Source organism: Leptonychotes weddellii, chromosome 4 (genome assembly GCF_054177405.1).
Source record: "Leptonychotes weddellii isolate Sample4059 chromosome 4, ASM5417740v2, whole genome shotgun sequence".
Taxonomy (NCBI): domain Eukaryota; kingdom Metazoa; phylum Chordata; class Mammalia; order Carnivora; family Phocidae; genus Leptonychotes; species Leptonychotes weddellii.
This window is the reverse complement of record NC_138372.1, coordinates 167,262,432-167,282,957: the sequence shown is the minus strand read 5'-3', so window position 1 is coordinate 167,282,957 and position 20,526 is coordinate 167,262,432.

The following is a 20,526-nucleotide window of genomic DNA, read 5'->3' as shown; positions in this document are numbered from 1 at the left end:
AAAAGGAAAAATTCTGTAAAACTGTGGAGCATTGTATGACAAAAACAACAGAGGAAAATTAGGAACAGGTGGATAAGGAACCAAAGCCTTTAGAAATTCTAGGAAAAGAAATTTAATTTAATCAAATTAAAAATCAATAGGTGGGACAACTCTAAAATGGACACAATCAAAGAGAGATCTAAGAATTGGAGGGTAATTGTGACAAACTCACCCAGACCACGGTGCTGAAGTATAGGATGATGGGACATGTGCATTAATGCAGAGGGGTTCCGTGGGGTAATTAAAACATGCCAGAGTTCTAGCACTTTTTGTGGGGGGAGAAAGATGGTGAAAAATAGTGACATTGAATAACTTCATAAGTAGTTAGTAAAATGTATATATTTCGAAATTTTAAGAGTAGCCACTAATAGAAAAGAAATAGAATCCGTAATCTGTAAGAGCAAAGGAAAAACAATAAATCTCTATCAACCCCAGAGAAAGCAAGGAAAGAGAAAGCATATTGGTAAAAATAATCAAATGTTATCAGTAATTATAATAAAAGTAAACAGATTATGCTTATGTATTAAAAGACAGAGTATATTAGATTTGATAAAGCAAAATAAAAAATGCATCTATGCTGCTTACAAAAGTCACACCTAAAATGAAAGCAGCATGCAAAAACAAATCAAAGTAGTTGAAATTAAAATGATGGGAAATAGTATCAAAAATGAATGTATCGGGGCGCCTGGGTGGCTCAGTCGTTAAGCGTCTGCCTTCGGCTCAGGTCATGATCCTGGGGTCCTGGGATCGAGCCCCACGTCGGGCTCTCCGCTCTGCAGGAAGCCTGCTTCTCCCTCTCCCACTCCCCCTGCTTGTGTTCCCTCTCTCGCTCTGTCTCTCTCTGTCAAATAAATAAATAAAAATCTTTAAAAAAAAATGAATGTATCAATGCTATTATCAAGTAATGTGAAAAGGGGTGCTTGATAATGATAAAAGGAATAACTTGTCAAGATATAATAATGAATTAGTATGCACATAATAATACAGCCTCCAAATACATACAGCACAGTGAGAGTCAAGGCTTTAATATGACCCACAATATCCTCTGTGCTCTGGGTAGATAGAACCTGTCCAGTTTATATCTTCATGCATGCTGCATACTCCACACATATAAATGCTTGAACACATCAAGCAGATGTTTCTGCCTGTCCCTTAGTGTTCTAGGCCTCTACACTACCAGGTCACCAAAAACACTCAAACCACTTCCCTTGTGAGAAATTCCTTTATCCAAAATGCCCTCTCCTCTAAGCAAAAACTTGTTTAGAAGTCAATTTTTTTAATGGACAGTTATGTAGTTGCCCATTTGTGGCAGGAGAGAGAGACCTCAGCTCACTGGTCCTTTAAGTTGCCTGGAAAGTTCCTCCTGGTCAGGATAGTCCAGAGCCAAATAAAGAACTATTGATCTAGTTCAAGTCTCTTATTTTACTCATGGTGAAACCAAGACCCATAGAAGGAAAGTGAATTTCCGAAGTTCACATGGTGATGTGGATACCAGCATGGGGATTAGAACTCCCATCTCTTGTGCCTCAAGATTCTTTCCTGCCTGCTGTTCTCACCCCAGACTTCAGAGATTGTGGAATGTAGACATTTATAAATGGAAAAGTCCTTGAGCATCATCTCAGCCAGACCCTCATTCTGTAGCTGAGAGCACCAAGGTCCTGAGAAAGGGATCCTCACAGCACCCATCACTTAGCTGTAATCAATTATTGCCATTGGTTTTGGTCTAAAACTGCACAAGCTTCAAGTCTATATAACCTTGTTTACATCTGAAGGGCAAAGTGGCCCTCGTTATATAGTCCTCCTCCCTTTATTGTTTTAAAACATTCCATTATTTTCAATACAAGCTAATATATTTTCATTGTAAGAAATCAAGAATGAAGACTTGTATAAGAATTAGAAGCAAAAGTTCCCCTTTATACCTTATCTCCAAAATGAATTCTCCAACCCAAAGACAAATGCTATTAATTTTTCATGAACTTTCCAAATATCACCTCCTGCATTTACAAACACCCTACACATCTTACAAACAAACACCCATGCACACACATGAACACTCCATACATATGCAGTGTTGGTGTCTGTTATGGGCTGAATTGTGAACCCCAAAATTCATATGTTGAGGTCCTAACCCCCAATATGTTGGAGCATGACTGACTGCATTTGGAGACAGGATCTTCAAAGAGATGATTAAGTTACAGTGAGGACATTAGGGTGGGCCCTGATCCCATGTGACTCCTGTTCTTACAAGAAGAGGAAATTTAGATACAAATCCGCACAGAGGGAAGACCATTTGAAGACATGGGGAGAAGACCTCCAACCACAAGCCAAGAAGAGGGGCCTCAGAAGAACTGATCCAGCCAACACCTTGATCTTGGGTTTGTAGCCTCCAGACCATGAGACAATAACTTCCGTTGTATGAGTCGCCTATCCTGTGGCAGCCTGAGCTGACTAAGATGCTGGATTTGTTATCCTGGATCTTCCAACATAAGACAAGTTACTAAGCTTGAGTTTCCCCATCTGTAAAATGGAGTGATAACATCTACTTCTTGAGTTTTTGTGAAGGGTCTTAAACCAGACATTGCAAAGTTCCTTGCATGTAGGAAGTATACTGTCTAGCTGTGAACTCTTTTCTCCCCCAGTGCAAAACTTATCCCTCCCATCAGACATCAAGCCCACCGAGAACAAAAAATGTGTATGAAGATCCTTTTACATCCTTCAGTAGGGATTGATACATCAAATGTGCTACCTACATTTCAAGATCATTCCTTCTAATACCTGACTGCACACGATGGCACTATTATTTACACACCCCCTTAACATGTTGATTCCTGAAAAATCATTACAAGCACTCTCTTTCTGCATAACCTCCAGCTCTCTTGCCTTTTCTTGCTCTGTAGTACTCTCTTGGAAAAGCCCCAAACCTGTAAAAGAATTCTTCCCTACTCTGTACCTGCACAAGTTGGCTAAATATGGCAGGAGGAGCTCAGAACACCATAGTCTTATTTAAATTTATGACTGAATCTCTATGGTGTGGTCCTTTGTGCAATCCCACAGTGGTCCTACCTTCCCTGGTCCTGTCTTCCCCACTTGGGACAATGGTGTGCCCTGCTTCTCTGTTCAGACCTCCAACACTCCCCCCACCCCATCTTCACTCTCAGTGATGGCCTTGCTTCTTGTTCAAAAAATAGAAGTGATAAGAAAAGAAACTCCACACGTTTCTGCTCCCATACGTCCTCACCTGTCAGCGTCTGTACCTGCACCTCCTGCCTTCTCTCCCAGTACTGTAGATAAACTCCCTAAGAAACATTTGGGAGCCAGACCCTCCCCCCTGCACAAGGAGGCACCTGCTCTCTCCTGCTCAAGGACATGGCAGCAGTAACTTTCCACTCCTTTTTGCAGCAATTTCTCCCTGTACCAAGTCATTTTCATGCACATGGAAGCATGCAGTGACTTCTCCCATCTTAACAACCTAGCACTGGTTTCACTTTTCCTTCCCTGCTCTGCTCCATTTTCTGCTCCTGTTTACATCAAAACTCCCTAAAATAGTTGTGTACCCTTGCTTTTCCAAGTTCTTCCCCTCTTTTTCTGTCTTACGCTCCTACCACCCCTTTGTCACCACCTGCTAAAGACATGGCTCTTGAGAATATCAGCACTTGTTCAGGCTGTGAAACCCTGTGGCCATGTTTGCAATCCATAGCGTAGTGAAACTATGAGCAGCACTTGACACAGGTGATTTCATCCTTTCTTTCAGGACAACACATGCATTAGTCAGGGTCTTAGCAGATGCAGATGAGATACTCATCAAGGATTTTTAAAGAAACATTTTAATGAATGGACTATTTGGAGAAGTGTGACAGGGTTAAGGGATATAGATTCATCCAGAGAATAACCACCCCAGGAAGCTGTCAACACTCCTACACCCCCACGGGGCAGAGGATGGAAATGTTGTTACCAGGACCTGGTTGAGAGTTGGGGCCAAAGAAGGGGGAGGTAGGCACAAGGCTTGGTCATAGAGGGATGCAGTACCCCCGGAACCCCTTTGAGGAAGAATGGCTTGGGAGTAATGAATATCCCCACCTCTCTCCCGGTACCCTCTGATGTCCTGACAATGATTCTCACTGGCTAAACCCAAAGGGAAGCCAGAGGGCAAGGAAGCCCACAAGATGCATCAAGTAGGTGACAGCCTTCCAGGACACATAATAGCTGGAGAGGACAAAGAATGACAAAGGCTGGTGGTAGCAATCAGAGAACAGGCAACACACTAAATGTTCTTTCTTCTTCTCCTATCACTGACCTCCCCTTCTCCGTCTCCTTTGCTGGGTCTCCCCCACCCAAGAGCTGGACTTCCCCATGATTCAGTGCTCAGACCTCATCTTTTCCCTCTCCACGTTACCTCCATGACCTTTTCCAGTCTGACAGCCTCTAATAACATCTGCCTGCTAACGACCCTACACTTATGTCCCACATGGATCCTTCCTCAGAAACCCACCCTGCTATATCCAATCACCTGCTTGACATTTGTCCTTGAGTATCTACTAGGCACCTCTTATTTAACATGTCCAAAATTAAACTCCTGAGCAGCACCCCACAACCAGTCTTCCCCATCTCAGTTAATGGCAACTCAATCTTTCTAGAGGCTAGGTCAACAGTCTTGGCACCGTTCTGGCTGAAGTTTTTAATCTCATACCAAATATCCAATTTGTCAGCATATAATTTTTACTCCACCTTCAAGATGGCTCAAGGATTCAGTACTTTCCCTCACCTCGACTGCTAAGACCATTGGCCAAGCACCATAACTGGTTGCATGGGTTATTGCCGTACCCTCTGTGGGGGCTGCTGTGGGTGTGCTGCAAAGACCTCTGACCCCTCAGAACTGAGCCTATATTCCTAGCTGCTGGTAGGGTTGGTGGCTGAAGGCTCTCATGGATCCCTCTCTGAGAAGTGTCCTCCATGAAAGAGAACTGCTCATTCCAAGTCACATCTTCACTGTGGAGTCAGCACACATCCAGTGACTAGCCACTGTTGGGTAGGCAGCCCCAGCAATCTCATCCCATGGTTGGACAACACTAAAGGGCCATCCCAGCTTCAGAGTGCCATGGATCAGATGAGCTTTTTTTACACCTGTACCTCTGTTCAAATGCTCCCTCTGCCAAAACCTACTTTCTTCCCTCCCTGTGTGCATCCCTCCCCTCAAATGTAATCCCTGGCACACTTTCTACATGTAAGTTTCCATCTTGGAGTCCATCAGGGAAACATATCTAAGACAGCCTCCTCAGTGACCTCCTGCTATCATTCTTGTCTGCCTATAGTGTATCCCTAAACACTGTAGCAAGAATGACCTTTTAGAGCTTAAGTAGACACTATGGATGACAGTAGGGCAGTTCCTCAAAAAAATAAGCATAGAATAATCATATCCAGCAATTCCACTTCTGGATACATACTCAAAAGAATTGAAAGAAGGGTCTTTTTTTTTTTTTTTTTTAAAGAGAGGAGAGAGGAGGGGGGCAAGAGGAGGGGCAGAGGGGAGAGAGAATCTTAAGCAGGCTCTATGCCTAGCACTGAGCCCAACGCGGGGCTTGATCCCACAGCCCTGAGATCATGACCTGAGCTGAAATCAAGAATTGGACACTCAACTGACTGAGTCACCCAAGTGCCTCGAAAGCAGGGTCTTGAAGAGATATTTGTACACCCATGTTCACAGCAGCATTATTCACAACAGCTGAAAGGTAGAACCAACCTAAGTGTCCATTTATAGATGAGTAAATAAAATGTGGTTTATCCATATAATGGAAAATAATTCAGCCTTAAAAAGGAATAATATTCTGACACATACTATAATAAGGACAAACCTTGAGGACGTTATGCTTGTAAAAGAAGCCAGTCAGAAAAACACAAAGACTGTATGATTCCACAAGTGCGAGGCACCTGGAGTAGTCAAACTGGTGGAGACAGAAAGTGGGATGGGGATTGCCAGGGGCTGGGGGAGGGGGACACAGGAAGTTGTTTCATATTTACAGAGTTTTAGTTTTGCTAGATGAAATGCCTTCTGGAGACAGCCTGCACAACCACGTGAATGTACTTTACTACATCACCGAACTGCACACTTACAAATCGTTACCATGGTAAATTTTATGTTATGTGTATTTTACCACAATTAAAAAACAAAAAACCCAACAGAAATACTTAAGTTGGATTATGTCATCCCTGCTCAAAACTTCTTACTGATTCCTCTTTTCATTCAGAGCATGACCGGAGTCTTTATAGCCAAGACCCTTGGCGATCTGGCCCCATTCACCTGGACTCTGGTGTCCTCCTCAGCCTCATGGGCCTCCATGAAGGCCATCCAACATGGCTGCCCTGCTGCTGCTTCTAAGCACCACCCTTCCTTTCCCTCTGTGTGGCTCACCTCCTCTCCCCCTTCAAACCAATGCTCAAGCTCACTTTCTTCTCCATGTGGGCTTTCCTTCTCTATTTGATTACAGCTGTCCCTTCCCCAGCACTCCCGAATTCCATCCCCTACTTTGCTCACCTCCTTAAACCTGAGGATTTTCTCATATGCTTTAACACTTCCTTATTGTAAGTATTACTGTTCAGCTCTGCCCCTCTAGAACATTCTCTGTAAGGACACCCATTTTGCCTCTTCTTTCGTGGCTCTATCACCAGTGCTGGAAAAGTGGCCAACACATAGTAGGTGGTCAACAAATATTTGTAGGATGAGTGTGTTGGGAGCTGGCCATATATTTTGTTAATGAAATAGAATTTGTTTGCCCCTTCTCCATATTTTGGATAGTTAAGAAGGAATTTTTAAAAACACAATAGTGTTTGGAATATGTTTTTTTTTTTTTAAGAGTTTATTTATTTATTTGACAGAGAGAGACACAGTGAGAGAAGGAACACAAGCAGGGGGAGTGGGAGGGGGAGAAGCAAGCTTCCTGCAGAGCAGGGAGCCCAATGCGGAGCTCGATCCCAGGACCCTGGGATCATGACCTGAGCCGAAGGCAGACGCTTAACAACCAAGCCACCCAGGTGCCCCTGAAATATGTTTTTCTTTCATGGATTTAGTTTCAGGAAGGATTTAGTAAACAAGTAATCTATTTTCAAGAGGGAATGCTCCCGAGAATGAAGGCTTCTGTGCCCAGTGTGAAGATGCTCTTTGATTTTGCTTCATGGGATTGAAAGAACACAGCTTGTGATGTTTTTGTCCCACTTTGGATGCATTTAGGCTAAGTTCCTGGAAAGGGAGATGTCCTAGTTAGAAAGGCGTGAGTGATGTATCTAGAAACATGGCAAGGTTTCCAAAATGAGTGATCCAAGTAGGTCCCCATGAGGTAGAGTGAAGGGAAGCCGTGGCAGGGATGAAGAGCTCCACCGCTCACCTCTGGGCCATTGCAGTACCACAAATCTACTCTTACCCATTTATTCGGCAAATATGAGCATACAGAGGACTGCTACTAATTAGGAACCATTCCAGTCATGCCTTTAAGACTGGAATTCAGTAAAAGGACCCACTGAAGATTACACCATGACTTCAGCTTATTATATATCTTCCAAGCTGTAGGGCTGAGGGAGCAAGGAGGATGAATTATTTATTTTAACTTCAAATTATTGGACCATTTATTAAAATAACTATAAAGTCACGATCTATTATGCATTCCAGTTTATTGCGTGCGAAGGTGTTAATTGGTTTTCCTGGATTCAGGGAATTTTACCTCTGTTGGCACCAGCGTTCAGCCCATGTTTCTGAACTGAAACATCTGCATTCAGGCTTCAGCTCTCAGACCCAAGCAAATAGGACGCTGCTATTTGCTAAAGTGGGCTACCTTCAGAGTACAAAACTTTTCAAGTGTGTTGAGTAATAAAATATTACAATTTCATATTTTGCCCCAAATTTGTCCCTTTATAATTTTTCCTCAAATTCAGATAAAGGAGAAATTTATCTTCTGGGTGGTTTTTTTTTTTCGTTTTTGCTAATGAAGACATCCAATTTAATTTATCAGTGTTCCAGACCCTTCTGTTTTAGTCAATAAGGATAAACACAGGGAATGAAGATAATGAACAAATCCATCATGCCCCAAAGCTTCCTTGTGTGTCCCTTAGTAAGCTCTCCTTACATTCTTCCTCATTTTCTCAGATTCCCAGGCAACCACCAAACTGCTCTGTCATTAGAGAGTAGTGAAGTTTTAAAATGGACTCATGCAGCATGTACTACTTTTGTTTGACTTTCTTCATTCAGTATAACTATTTTGAGATTCTTCCGCATTATTGAATGTCACAATGGTTTATTTCTTTGTTCTAAGTGGTATTTCACTGTACGGGCCTACCAAAGTAAGTCCATCCATTCATCTGTGGATGGACATTTGGACTGTTTCTCAGTGTTTGCCTATTACAAATAAGGTGGTTAGGGCATTTGTGTACAAGTCTTTGTGTGGACATATGCTTCCATTTATTTGGGGCAGTGACCTGTGAGTAGAGTGGCTGGATCCTATGGTAGGTGAATGTTGATCTTTTAAAGAAACAGCCAGACTGTCTTCTACAATGATCACACCATTTACGTTCTCACCTCCTGCTTCACTGCCCAGTGGAGGTACAAGTGTACCTTGGCCTCCCTCTGATGACACCCAGGATGGGGTCTCATACTTCCTGCTGGGTGGCATTGGGAGTTCTGGCTCTTCACGTGGTCTCCACTGACCAGAGAAGGGGAGCTTGTGCCTTGTTGCAGGTGGGAAGGCCACGCCTCCCTACTTGGCCTTCTCTGAGCCACCATGAGAAGGAGGGCAGCCCATCAGAGCCTCCAAAGAATGGAAGAAGTCCAGCCCTACGAGTTGGTGTGGTGGGGGTGGGACCCCAGTTTTTTCCTGTGGTGTTTGCATGGAGCCAGTTGGTTATTGTTTAAAGGTTTCTCTCTGGCTGGGCTGCCTCTCTGCTGGCCGTTCAGCTAGAGAGAACAGGCTTTCCCTGGGGCCATTTTGGGCTATAGCCATTGGTATCTCTGACTTGCCATTTTCTTTGTCTCCAAGTCTGGGATGATTGAGGCAAAAAGAAAACCCAGGGAACTCACCGCCACATCAGTCCTTGGCTCCTGAGTTTCCTGGATGGTCTGCCTTCTTCCCTTTACTTCTCAGAATCCTGCTTACATATAAGGTCCAAGGTCTTCAGGCATCCTAGGGGAAGGGATAGGGCAAAGCACATGTTCTCCATCTCCCTGAAAGTGTTAAGACCCAAGAGTGCTATTTTGCACCCTGATGGTTTTAAACTATACTTTTTGATGCTTTCTTACTAGTATACAGAAATGTAATCGTTAAATATTGATCATGTATCCTATAACCTCAATACACACATATTAATTCTCAGGTTGACAAAGCACTCTTCTATTTCTGGTTCATTGAGTGTTTTTATCATAAAAGGGTGCTGGTTTTTTTTTTTAATTTTTTTTATTATGTTATGTTAATCACCATACATTACATCATTAGTTTTTGATATAGTGTTCCATGATTCATTGTTTGCGTATAACACCCAGTGCTCCATTCAGTACGTGCCCTCTTTAATACCCATCACCAGGCTAACCCATCCCCCCACCTCCCTCCCCTCTGGAACCCTCAGTTTGTTTCTCAGGGTCCATAGTCTCTCATGGCTCGTCTCCCCCTCCAATTTCCCTCCCTTCATTTTTCCCTTCCTGCTATCTTCTTCTTCTTCTTCTTTTTTTTAAAAACATATAATGTATTATTTGTGCTATGGTGAGCACTGTGAATTGTGTAAGACTGTTTAATCACAGACCTGTACCTCTGAAACAAATAATACATTATATGTTAAAAGGGTGCTGGGTTTTGTCTGATGCTTTTCTTGCATCTGTTGAGGTGATCACGTGGTTTTTGTCCTTTGCTCTATTAATATGGTATTTTGTATGTTGAATCTTGTATTCTTGGGATAAATCCCATTTGGTCATGTTGCGTAATCCTTTTTATATGTTGCTGGACTGGGTTTGATAATAGTTTGTTAGGATTTTGCATTTATATTCATAAAGAATATTGGTCTATTGATTTCTTGTCATGTTCTTTGATTTTTGTATTCAGATAAAACTGGCTTCATAGAATGACTTGGGAAGTGTTCTCTCTTACACTTTTTGTAAGAGTTTAGGAAGAATTGGTTTTGCTTCTTTAAATGATTGGGAGCATTCACCAGCAAAGCTGTCTTGTCCTGGCTTCTCTCTGTTGGAAGTTTTTGATGCCTGAATCAGTCTCTTCTTATTATAGGCCTATTCAGATTTCTATCTGCTTGAGTCAGTTGTACAAATTTGTCCATTGTGAATTTAGAATGTCTTTCTAGAAATTTGTCCATTTCATGTAGGATGTTTCATGTGTTAGCATAAATTTTCATAGTGTTTCCTGATAACCCTTATTTCTGTAAAGTCTACAGTGACATCCACTCTTTCCGTTCTGGTTTTAGTTATTTGAATCTTCTGGGCTTTTTCTGGATCCGTCTATATAAAATTGTCAATGTTGTTTATCTTTTCAAAGAACCAGGTCTTGGTTTTTCTATTGTTTTTGTACTCTCTATTTCATTTATTTCTGCTCTAATCTAATTTCCTTCCTTTTCCTTGGTTTGGGCTTAGTTTGCTCTTTCTTTCTCTGTTTTGTTAAGGTGAGAAGAGGTTATGCTTGAGATCTCTCCTTGTAATTGTAGCAGTGACAGGAATAAATTTTCCCCTAAGCACTGCTTTGGCTGATTCCCATAAGCTTTGGTATGTTGTGTTTTTGTTCATTCATCATGTATTTCCCAATTTCCCTTGTGATTTTTTTTTTGACACATTGGTTATTTAGGTTTGTTTTATTTCCACATATTTGTGAAATTTCCCAAATTTCCTTCTGTAACTGATTTCTAATTACATACCATTGTGGCCAGAGCACATACTTTGCATGATTTCACTTCTTTTAAATTTGTTCATATATTTTATGGACTAACAAACAGCCTGTCCTGGGCAACGTGCACTCGAGAGGATGGTGTGCTCCACAGTGGGTAGATGGAACATTCTACAGATGCCATCAGGTCTGGTTCTGGTTTATAGGCTCAAGCCTTCTCTTCCCTCATTGATCTTCTGTCTAGCTGTTCTGTACATCACTGAAAGTGTGCTATTAAAATATTCAACTCTTTTTGTTGAATTGCCAAGTTCTACTTTACATTCTGTCTGTTTTTGCTGCATATTTTTTGTTTGTCTGTTTTGGTTCTTGTCTTACTCTCTACTCTTAATGAGATTTTTCTGGAGATGAGGCTCATAACTATACATTTTTAACATGTTCACTGAAGTTTAAGAATGCTAGTTCAAGTGAGAAAACCATATTTCAGATGTTGACTGGAATGCAGAGAAGGGAGGAGACTTCCCGTGTTGACAGCTAATCCAGGGTTAGCCTAGTGAACTGCATCAGCAGTGAAGTCAGTGCAGTTAAGGATTCTGCTCTTATCTTGGGAGAATAACCAAACTCCCTGACACAGCAGCAGAAACACAGAAAAATTATAACAGAAACACAACAAAAACCACAAGAAAACAATAAAGCTCAAAATAACAACACTAACATGATAGATGACATTATTTGGCAGAAATGAAATGTCTGATTGTAGCGTGGAGGACCACGGCCACTACTGGACAATTTCTGGTGATTTGTGTGCCCTTACTTCTCATTGTTATACAGACAGACACTTAATTTCCTCTCACACGTCTCATTCCAAACTACTGAAAAACTTGATATGATAGAGCCACTATAATATCATTTTCTTTGACTTGTCCAGACACAAACACATCATTTATATGTCAGTCTGTTTTATTCTTCTCTCATTAGCCTGAGACAATTCAGGCAGCATTACTAGCCTCTTGGTGCCAATAAGGTCATAAACAAAAATGATTATGCCTTGATAATAAGTTCTAGTAGAATAGATATTTCAAAAGTATGCCTGCACTCCCATAGTATTTAGTAGGAAGAACCTAATTTTAAATATATTCATGCAATCCATTCTGAAATCAAAACAGAAGAACCTAGTAGAGCCAAGAGGTCTTAAGAACAAATGTATAAATAAAAGTATAGTTGATTTACTAATTGTTCTTCCCTTTGGAAAGTCTACATTATAAAATAAGTTTGTTTTACATGTTTAAAGGTAGAATGGCTTTTTGTTTGTGTATTTTTTTTTAATTTAAATTCAGTTAGCCAACATATAGTACATCATTAGTTTTAGTGTAGTGTTCATTGATTCATTAGTTGCAGAATGGTTTTAATTAGCATTTGCTATGTACAAATCATCCCAAAATGTAGTGGCTTAACATAACATCTTTTGTTGAGTTTATGAGTCTGTTGGTCAGCTAGGCAGTTCTGCTTATCTATCTAGACTTAGCTGATCTTGGCGGGGGCTTGTGAGTCCATTTGGCATCCAGAAACTCAGCTAAGGCTCCAGGGTTCTCCTCCACATAGAATCCTATCCTCTAGTAAAGGAAACCAGACCCATTGCTGTGGAAACTGGTCTTAAACTTGAGAGGAAGCTTGCATCTCCTCTTGGGGCCCAGGCTCCAGATGACATGACATCACAGCATCTGACTGGCCAAAGCAAGTCAGAGGGTGGGAATGTAGTCTTCAGCCTTGATAGGAGAGCTGATGTAACCTTTTTTCTCCCCACTCTACCACAGAGGTCTGCCTAAGACATCTGAACGGTTCTGAGTTCCAGGATCATTTGTATGTGTACATTTTGAATTCTAGATTCTGGACAACGACCTTAAAGATCAGAGTTGACAAACAATAGCTCATGGGCCAACTAATCACGCTGCCTCTTTTTGTAAAGTAAAGTTGTATCAGAACACAGACCCTTAGCTTCTATCGTCCATGGTGGCTTTCATGCTAAAACAGCAGAGGTCACTCGTCGTGCCTGAGATGGAATGGCCCACCCAGTCTAAATATTTATTATTTGGCCCTTTACAGAAATAAAAGGCTGACCCCTGTTCAAAACCGTCATGCAATATTAGGGACTTACATGCATTTTTGCTCATGACCACATTGGCACCAAGCGGCCAGTCAGATTGCATAGCATACTGTTTAAACTATTTTCAATTTATTCTAGTTTCTACCTGGAAGGGCAAGTCCTATCCAGTATTCTTTTTCAAAACATCCTGGATATGAGTTCTGGATGAACTTTAGAAGCCCTTTGTCAGATGTCCCAATATCACACTAAGATTCAGCTTGGAGTTGTATACACGTAAGTTGGTTTGAAAAGAACTGATCACTGTACGACATTGAGTGTGCCTACCTGGGAAGAAGTATACTTCTCTCCTCAAATGTGCTGTATGCCCATCAAGAAACCTTTGTCAGATTTTAGTGTGGGTTTTTTTTTTTTTTTTAGTTTTCATGATTTTGTTTGTTTTCAGAGAAGTTGTGTTAATTTATTTTAAGCTTGTTGAGGTAGTTCATCCTTTTTATTGCTCTTATGAGAGAAAAATGTTTTAATGTACTTAATAGTGAATGTTCAGGCACATTAGAAGAAGCCATTAAGAAGCACTTAATGGGGTAATTTAATTAAAGCCGGTTCTCTGAGGCTCTTCAATGCAGCCCTGTATTAGCTGCCTTTGCATATCTGCATGCATTTGGAAGTAGAAAACTATATACCTCTTAAAAGTATTTACAAACACACATCTTCCACGGGTCTTGTCATCAAACAGCTGCAACGAATACTACTCTCCAGAGACACCTGTGCATCGCTCATGGAGCCCTCTCCTTCCTGCCCGGTGCTTTTAGCCATTCTCAGTGTATCCTGAAGGCCAGGGCTGCACCTTCTGGTCCTTTTGCTGCAGCCACTCAAAATACTTCAGTGACTTTTACGGAAACCCCATGGTCACTGGTCCCTCTTTGGGTTCCAACTTGGCTGGGAAAGCAGCATCTTCCCTTCCTCTCCTTGGCAGGGATCTCGACGTGGCCTTGACAATGATTTGGGATGACTGGAACCTTGGGGCAGAGGGGATGACAGCCAGGGAATGGGAGAGACGGGGAGGGTACCACATGTCCCTCCCCGCTGCTCCAACAGGCCAGCCAGAGACAGCTTCCCCAGGATCTCTAGCACCACGTCTCAGGCTCCCCCATCCGCACCGCGTGCTGGGGCTTGTGGTAGGGACGGAGCTTCCCACTGGACTCTTCCTTCCTGTGGCTTTGCTTTGAGACAAGAGGACGTTTCTGGGCTCCTCTCAGGTGTGCTCATTTCCATTTAGCAGATGGTAGTTTCCACTTCGTTGCTTTGTACATTGGCAGCCCAAGTCCATGCTCGGGCCACTCCCAGTATGTCTTTGGCTCAGGGTAAAGGCAAACTGTTGGAGGATAATTTCCTGTGCCTATGAATTGGTAAAGGTGCCAAATTGCACTCATTTCAAATCATGCTTGTCCATTTTTAAAGGATGGTTTTACTAATTGGACTAGGCAACTCTGTTAACCTAATTCTAGTGTAATAAGGAAGGAAATTAGAATTATTGTCATATAAAGATGCTTTCATGATATTGTAGTTGGTCTTTTTAAAAAAGATCTTATTCATTTATTAGAGAGAGAGTGCATGAGTGGGGTGAGGAGCAGAGGGAGAAGCAGACTCCTTACCAAGCAGGGAGCCCGATGCGGGGCTCGATCCCGAGACTCTGAGATCATGACTTGATCTGAAGGCAGACGCCCAACGAACTGAGCCACCCAGGTGCCCCTAGTTGCTCTGTCTTGAGAAGGTGCACTATGGACATGACTGTCCTCTAACAGAATTTGAAGGACATTCTGGGAATCCAAAGAAATACTTCTCCCATGCTGCTCCAAAGACAGAACTATAAAGAACTGAATGAATATTCTGAAATAACATTTGTTTTCCACATGAGGAAGATTTATTTTTACAAACTCAGATGTTCAGAAATGGAAATAGCTCATTTGAAAGGTAGTGAGCTCACCAGCAGTGGAGGTATTTAAGCAGGGATGAGAGGCTTGCTGAGAGAATAATTTGCTTGGGATTCTTTATTATTATTTCCTAGTGTTGAGTATTTTGCATTTAAGACTCAGTGCAGAAGGGCAGAAAGAACACAGGCACTGCTGTGAATTGTGTAAGACTGTTGAATCACAGACCTGTATCTCTGAAACAAATAATACATTGTATGTTAAAAAAAAAAAAAAAAAAGAAGATAGCAGGAAGGAAAGAAGGAAGGGGGGAGAAATTGGCGGGGGAAACGAACCATGAGACTATGGACTCTGAGAAACAAACTGGGGGTTCTAGAGGGGAGGGGGTGGGGGATGGGTTAGCCTGGTGATGGGTATTAAATAGGGCACGTTCTGCATGGAGCACTGGGTGTTATACACAAACAGTGAATCATGGAACACTACATCAAAAACTAATGATGTAATGTATGGTGATTAACATAACATAATTAAAAAAAGAACACAGGCACTGTGGAATCAGACTCACCTGGTTAAAATCTATCATTTACACTGGGGCAAATCACTTAATCTCACCAAGGCTCGGGTTCCCCTTCTGTAAAATAGAGGTCATCCAGATGTCACTTCTCCGTGTCTGTTTGCTGGTGCTGCCAGAACAAAATACCAAAGAGTGGGTGGCTTAAACAACAGAAATTAATTTTCTCATAATTTTGGAAGCTAGGAATCCAAGACCAAGGTATCGGCAGGGTTGGCTTCCTCCGAAACTTCTCTCCTTGAATTAGAGATGCCGACTTCTCCCTGTGTCCTCAACGTGGTCTTTCCTTGCTGTGTGCCTGTGTCCCGATCTCTTCCTCTTAGAGGACATGGGTCAGATTGGATCAGGTCCCATCCCACTCACCTCACTCTGTGAAGGCCCTCTTTCCAAATACAGTCACATTAGGAGGTCCTGGGGGTTAGGGCTTCAACATATGAATTTTAGGGGGACACAATTCAGCCCATTACATTTGCTATCGTCGGGTTATTTTTTGTCCACATGCACAGTCCTGGTGTTCACACCATTACCAACCGGGAACTAAGTGCATCTTCCTGTTGGACTAAAATAATCCACTTGCAGAAAAGCTGCGGGTGAAGATTTCACAAGATGGAGGAGGGACTTCAGGTTACACCCCTCCCCCATAGCACACGACTTATGATCATGAGCCCACTTTTCTCTTTGTAAACTAGGGGCACACAAGCCAGCGTTTCCCTCAAGAGCATCCCCTCCCTACTTCAATGCCTCTGTGCAGTGACTCCCACCTTTGAACGAGTGAGGGTGTAAAAACCAATCTCCCTTAGATGGCAAATGTGGTCTTGCCATGGGAGCAGCATGAAGGAGCGTTTCCTTCTAGCACCTGTGCCTCTCGGGGACTGTTGAGTAGCGTGTGCTTTTCCTCAGTTCTCCCCCACCTGCCGCTGCAGGAACAGCAAGCTTCCACACCCTTTTTTCTCTGCAGATTCCACCCCCCCACCACAGATTCCATTACCAAAGGCGCCCCCTTCCACTAGGCAGAGATGAGCATGTCTCCCACACTCACCTGAGCACACCCACCGGCGCTCTTCAAAGAGGCCACGTCTTAGCAGCACACCCCCTCCTTAGAAGGCAATTTCCAGAGATCTTCAGAGACTCCTTGGCGGCCCCCACCCCCAGGAGGCTCACCTTGGATTTCTCCTGACTATATGCAGTGCTGTACACTCTTACCAGGAGGAATTCTGCTGAATAAACTTCTCCATCTTGATTCAGCAGGCTAATAATTACATGTGTCTCAGGTGGGCAGAGGGAGGGGCAGGCGCATTAACCATGCTCATATAAGGCTTTTTTTTTTTTTTTTGAATGAATGTGTGAATAGATGAATGCTATAAAAAAAAATTCAAGGATTCAAAAGGGTATTGTACTATGTGAGTTGGCCCTGAGATTACTTTGATGTTCTTTTCTCAAAGGGTGTTGTAGAATTCAGAATTGCTAATTCCCACCTGCTTTCTTCACCTTGCTACGGAGTCTATTTTCAATAGCAAGCGGTTACTGAATGCTCACTCTGGGCCAGACACTGGTCCAAGTGCTTTGGTTATGTTGACTCATGTAATGCTCCCAGATACCCTGTGAGGAGAGACTCTTGCTATTGTCCTTTTATTCTGGGGAAACTGAGGCAAAGAGAAGTTAGTCACCCATCCCGGGTCAGGGAGCTATTTAGAGGCACAGCTGGTTCACGTTCAGGCCCTCTGGGTCTAGAACCTATAGGTGAAGCCCCACACCCTTCTTCCAACAATTGTGTGTCCTGAACTCATCCAAAGTTCCATGATCAGGGGTGTCTTGAGTCCAAACTGAGTGATGAGCTGATCAAGCAGCAGCCAAGAGGAAGCATAGCGGCACCGGGGAACTGACTGTAAGTGGGAGCTGGTTGGCAGTGACGTCCACAGAAGCTGGGAGCCCAAAAGCATCCTTAATCCAACCATCCCCCTGGCTGCTTGGCCCTCTTTGCTCAGCACGGTTCTGTAGACTGTGCCTGGTTCAAATGTCCTGCCGCTCCTTCCAGCTGACCGCAGCATACTACATATAACTCCAAGCCTCAGCTCCACTTTCTGATCATTAATACGGGCAGACTAATACCTGGCTAAGAGTCATGGTGAGTTCGCAGAGTAAGGCTATTAGCACAATGTCCAGAATACAGTATGTGCTTGATAATTGTTAGCCGCGGTTAGCATCGTTATCCTCATCGAGTGGCCAACACTTCACAGTTAATATAGAACATTCACACATTCCAGTCTCGTAGGAGGTAAAAAAACAAATAAATAGGTTTATTATTCTCATGTTGGAGATAAGTTATCTGAGTCTTAGGAAGGAAAGGGCTCAAGGTTATATCCACTTATAGAACATGGGATGCTAGGCCCCAGAAGAACACTGCCCCCCCCAAATCAAATCCATCAACCAATCAAATAACTATGTTGTGCATGAATATTTTCCCCATTGCAAGTGGGGATGCTGAGTCTCAGAAAATTACTTATTTTTTTCCTAAGGAAAACTAAGCTGGTAAGTGGTAGAGCTTATGTGTGATTTTAGGTTGTCAGTCTCAGCATCTGAGCCCTTTGCTCTATGTTACTTCCTTCACGAGTCACTTTGCTCATTCATTCACTTAATGCCATGCCACCATGCCTGGCGCTCTTCTAGATGTTGGAGACACAGCTGGGAAGCGAGCTGTGGGGAGAGCTGGGTGGAGAGAGTCTTAGCCGAATGGGAAAGGCCTGCCATAGTCCTGACGCACTTTGGGAGCAGCAGAAAAAAATGCCTGTCTTGGATTTGGGTGAGCAAGGGGAGCTAAGAGGGGTGGGTGAGCCCGGAGGACACAGAGCTTTTCAAGTAAACAACAAGGACAAATCTAGCTGCTAAGCTCTTTATATGTTCATCACACATTTATTTTCAAGGGTCAGAACCCCAAATCCAAGGGACTTACATTTTTAAAAATTTTTTAAATTTTATTTTATTATGTTATGTTAGTCACCATACAATACATCATTAGTTTTTGATGTGGTGATCCACGATCCATTGTTCTCGTATAACATCCAGTGCTCCATGTAGTATGTGCCCTCCTTAATGCCCATCACCAGGCTTACATTTTTTTTTAAAGAGGAATTTACTATTCTCCTTTTTGTAAAGCCATTGGGGGAAGCTCAGGAACCAGCCTCAGGACCTCACCTGAGGACTTCACCCTCACCTGACCCTTCTCTCCGTCCACTTGGGAAGCTCAGCTTCTCTCTGCCAGTGGCCTGTGTGCCCCGCGCCTCCACAAGGGGAGTCCCTGCTTGCCACTCGGGCGGGGAAGCAGCTCCTCTCTCCTGCACCCAGGGGCGCACGCACCCCCGGGGATGAATTCTGGGCCACTTGGGTCATGTGACCTGTCTTCCAGCAAACCCGGTTCAGGGCTGTGAGATAAGAAGCCCAGAGAAGCCCCTGTGTGTGGCTGTTGGCAGCGGGAGGGAGGCCAGGTGTGTGCTCAGGGGAGGAGGATTGTCGGTTTTGCTGGTCCTGTGGAGACTGGTCACAGTGGCCGTGCAGGCCACCACAGACCTGAGGGAATCCATGGCCCAGGATGAACACTGGAGCAGCCACAGAATGACTGTCCCTCGTTCAGATATTTTGTTTGCACCCTGGCCTGTCCACCAGAGGACAGGCTTGCAAATCCCGGGAAGGGAGGAGCCGGGCCCACCTGTTCCCTCTCCTGCACTTGAAGCTGGCACCAGGGAGGCTAAGTGTAGAAGGATGTGAAAGGAGATTGTGCAGAATGTAAATGGAAGTCACTCTGCCCCTTTCCTGGAGCTCATTTGCAAACCTTTAATATGTAAATGTGTCTGGGGGAGCTCCCAGAGGGAGTCTGAGCTTCATAAAGGGTGCAGGAAGAGGTGAGCACCTCAGACAGGGAAGAGCAGGAAGAAAGGCACAGCATGCTCAGGAAATCAGAAATAACCAGGGAGGGTGTGCAGGCCCAGCACCAGCGGTGGAATTTGATGGGGGAGGTAGATCTGGCAGGTGGGGATGCCTTCAACCAGGCCATTCTAGGGAGGGTGTGCTCTGTCTGCTGGCCAGTGAGATCTTGGGCAGGCCTGTTGGTTATAACCTGATTTGATTTGTGGTTTGCAGTGTTCTAAAATGTTTTCTCTCCCTTGATTAATATCGTTTATGCTGATATCTTAATTCTCTGTATTCTAGTGGTGCATGATTTGCCTGAAAGTGGAAGGGAAACATTTAAACATCCATCAGTGGTTAAGAAAAAGCCACACTGTGGGACTGGTACTTCATTACCAGTAACAGAGGGATGCTGCTGATGTGGGCAGATGGGCAGATGTGTTGTAAAGTGGAAAGAACACAATAAGAAGGACAGGAATAGGAATTTCCCACTTACTATTCTGGAAAAGAAAATTCAGGAATAGGGAAAGGTACTGAAGGAAATGTAGAAATCATGTGGGCTGAGTTTCTGGGCCCCAGATTGGGCCAGGTCCTGGACTGCTCGTGTCAGCCACTGAGGAGATGCGGAGGGCCAGGGGTCCAGGATGGTCTCCAAGAGGCCATGACCTCTGGAAATTGGATATGAATCAAGGCACACACGTGCATTTTTCTGGGAAAGAAATCTTTACATCCATCCCATGTTCAAAGGTCCCGAGAGAGGCACAGACCCACAGAAATGCTCAGAGGTAAGTCTGTCGGGGAAAGATGCTGTCCTATTCCAGGAGGGTGACCCCTTAGAATGCTGAGGGTCAATTTTCTTTTCTCTGGAGATCTGGGGACAAGGATTTGACTGTGACAGTCTGTGGCTGCTACGCAGCACCCAATAATCGGATTATTTTGGCAGAAGGCTACTTCACTGCTAATTGGCACAAGGGAGGGCGCCAGAAGCCAAGGTGTCCAGCTAGGGGAGGGAGGGGAAAATTAGAGAAAGCTTGAACACTGAGAGGTGCCTTTGGAGGCTATTAAATAGGTCTGATCGGGAGCCTGTCACATCTGGTTGTTGTGATAATTAGATTAGGAAGTAGAGAGAAG